This window comes from Chiloscyllium punctatum, unplaced genomic scaffold, assembly GCF_047496795.1.
Source record: "Chiloscyllium punctatum isolate Juve2018m unplaced genomic scaffold, sChiPun1.3 scaffold_1178, whole genome shotgun sequence".
In the NCBI taxonomy this organism is placed as follows: Eukaryota; Metazoa; Chordata; class Chondrichthyes; order Orectolobiformes; family Hemiscylliidae; genus Chiloscyllium; species Chiloscyllium punctatum.
The window spans coordinates 37,501-40,754 of NW_027310912.1; the positions used below are offsets into that span (position 1 = coordinate 37,501).

Here is a 3,254-nt window from a genome sequence, read left to right on the forward strand (position 1 = left end):
GTGCCGCCCCCGCCTCCTCGCAGGAAGCCCGCTCGCCGTCACGCCGCCACGTGCACGCGTCAGTGACGCTGCCGAACCGATGGCCGGTGCCCGTTCCCGCCTCTGCTTTTCCTAGGGCAAAGCTGCTGCACGCCTCGTGATACTCCGCGGGCGACATGGTGGCGGTGATCCTGCCTCCGTCGCTGCGGTGCGTTGGGGCACGCATCGCCTCTTGGGCGCCCTGTTTTTTTTCAACCAATAGATGTATGTCTCTGCGGGCCGCACCAGGCTGGTGCTCCCCACAGCTTCACGCCACCCTGCTCCGCCCGCACGCCGGCGTGCAGGTGGCTGCTGCTAAAGGTGGGGAGTGTATGTGCGGTCCGGGTGGCTTTCCTCTGGCGAGGGAGAGACCTTAAGCAAACTCAGAGACAAATCTTGACGGTCGATCACTCGTAAAAATAAAACGTGACAAACTTTGTGTTGGTTCAAGTACGAAAGGATCTCTGTCGGCTTGGGGGTACGCCCGTTTCCGTTTCAACTTGTCTCGCGAGGGTGGTTTCGGGGCCAGCAGGAGAGCTCGTCGGGGTAGCAGGCCCTGCAGCCGTGGTCACCGCCAAACCCCCACAACTCGAGCAAGTGAAAAAAAAAGTAACAGGAGCGAAAGCATCTCTGTCGGCTTGGGGGTACGCCCGTTTCCGTTTCAACTTGTCTCGCGAGGGTGGTTTCGGGGCCAGCAGGAGAGCTCGTCGGGGTAGCAGGCCCTGCAGCCGTGGTCACCGCCAAACCCCCACAACTCGAGCAAGTGAAAAAAAAAAGTAACAAATAAGAAAGGATCGTCGGCTTGGGGGTACGCCCGTTTCCGTTTCAACTTGTCTCGCGAGGGTGGTTTCGGGGCCAGCAGGAGAGCTCGTCGGGGTAGCAGGCCCTGCAGCCGTGGTCACCGCCAAACCCCCACAACTCGAGCAAGTGAAAAAAAAAGTAACAAATAAGAAAGGATCGTCGGCTTGGGGGTACGCCCGTTTCCGTTTCAACTTGTCTCGCGAGGGTGGTTTCGGGGCCAGCAGGAGAGCTCGTCGGGGTAGCAGGCCCTGCAGCCGTGGTCACCGCCAAACCCCCACAACTCGAGCAAGTGAAAAAAAAAAGTAACAAATAAGAAAGGATCTCTGTCGGCTTGGGGGTACGCCCGTTTCCGTTTCAACTTGTCTCGCGAGGGTGGTTTCGGGGCCAGCAGGAGAGCTCGTCGGGGTAGCAGGCCCTGCAGCCGTGGTCACCGCCAAATCCCCACAACTCGAGCAAGTGAAAAAAAAAGTAACAAATAAGAAAGGATCGTCGGCTTGGGGGTACGCCCGTTTCCGTTTCAACTTGTCTCGCGAGGGTGGTTTCGGGGCCAGCAGGAGAGCTCGTCGGGGTAGCAGGCCCTGCAGCCGTGGTCACCGCCAAACCCCCCACAACTGTTGGGCGCCTACCTGCGCGGGGCAGGAGGACACTTTCCGATTTCAAATCTCCGTTTGCCGAGTCCACCCCGAACGCACGCGGGCGGGCGGGTTCGCATCACCCTTCGTCACAAGGGGCGAAGCCCGTTCCACCGTCTCGTCAGTAGTGCCGACCGGTCTGTGATCGACGAGGGGAGCCACACCAGGTCCGGCCCTGCTGCTTGGCGGCACCGCGTCGTCGGGAGCTCGCGACAGACGGAGGGTTTCGGTGTACTCTCCAGCCACGGGAAACGAAGCCGGTGATGCAGGCGCCGGTCTTTCGCTCCCAAATCGGCTGGGTTTACATCGTTGCTATCTAGTCACGCTCCCTTCAAACCCGACGGGGTACCTATTCCCCTCACCCGTCTGTGCGTATACAGCCTCTTTGCACTTGCGGGATGGGGGTGGTGGTTTAAAGACTCTCGAGTTGCCGCCCGTCGGTCTCCGAGCTCCGTGCAGTAGTGATCCCCAGCGAACTGCCAGCAGGGCGAACGAGCGATCCCGCTCTCGGTCGGGGCGCCTGGCGTCGATCGGTGGTCGGTGGCTTGCGGGCAAGCTGCGCTGTGAGTGTGGGAACGAGTATGACGAGCCGTTGCCGCGACTCCCAGTCCACCTCGGCGGTGGCTGGGCCGGGCGGGCGTCTGCTCGGGCGAGTGCCGCCCCCGCCTCCTCGCAGGAAGTCCGCTCGCCGACACGCCGCCACGTGCACGCGTCAGTGACGCTGCCGAACCGATGGCCGGTGCCCGTTCCCGCCTCTGCTTTTCCTAGGGCAAAGCTGCTGCACGCCTCGTGATACTAGGCGGGCGACATGGTGGCGGTGATCCTGCCTCCGTCGCTGCGGTGCGTTGGGGCACGCATCGCCTCTTGGGCGCCCTGTCCTCCTCCCCCCAATAGACGTATGTTTCTGCGGGCCGCACCAGGATGGTGCTCCCCATCGCTTCACGCCACCCTGCTCCGCCCGCACGCCGGCGTGCAGGTGGCTGTAGCTCAAGGTGGGGAGCGTATGTGCGGTCCGGGTCGCTTTCCTCTGGCGAGGGAGAGACCTAAAACAAACTCAGACAACTCTTGACGGTGGATCACTCGGCTCGTGCGTCGATGACGAACGCAGCTAGCTGCGAGAATTAATGTGAATTGCAGGACACATTGATCATCGACACTTTGAACGCACTTTGCGGCCCCGGGTTCTTCCCGGGGCCACGCCTGTCTGAGGGTCGTTTGGCAATCAATCGCACTCGCCTTGGCTGGCGAGAGCGCGGCTGGGGTGTCGCAGAGGACCCGTCCTCTTTGTCCCCCCCCCCCCCCCCCCCCCCCCCCCCCCCCCCCCCCCCCCCCCCCCCCCCCCCCCCCCCCCCCCCCCCCCCCCCCCCCCCCCCCCCCCCCCCCCCCCCCCCCCCCCCCCCCCCCCCCCTAAGTTCAGACTCCGGAGCCCTCCGGCGTCGGAGCGCTTGGCCTTTCCCCCCCACCCTGCACATTCCGTTCGTCAGGCTCGACGCCATCCCCCCGCCGGGGAGCGCGGCCTGGCGTCCGTCTGTGTCGTGGCAGTGGGGCCAGCACGGCTGTCACCGGTCCCAGAATGGCTGTCGGTGGTTCACACTGTGTGTGTGTGCCAACCCTCCTGGTCTCTGGGACACGGAGCTGCCACGAAGTGTTGAGCCTCCAGTGGGGGGTCTGCCTAAGCTCTGCACGTCCGCATTGGGTCCGTCTCTCGGTTGGCTGGCAGTGGAAAGAGTGAAGGGAGCCGCGGAGGTCCGGTGCTGGTGCGCCGCCGGCCTGACCGTGGAGCTCGCCGGTTTGACACGCTGA

At 63.9% G+C, this 3,254-nt stretch overlaps 1 non-coding gene across 1 annotated transcript; it reads left to right on the top strand.

Moving 5' to 3' along the window:
* The first annotated feature begins 2,511 nt into the window (after positions 1-2,511).
* Positions 2,512-2,665, top strand: LOC140474788 (5.8S ribosomal RNA). The gene has a single exon (XR_011959419.1). It is a non-coding gene; the product is annotated as a 5.8S ribosomal RNA (ribosomal RNA).
* Positions 2,666-3,254: the final 589 nt, after the last annotated feature.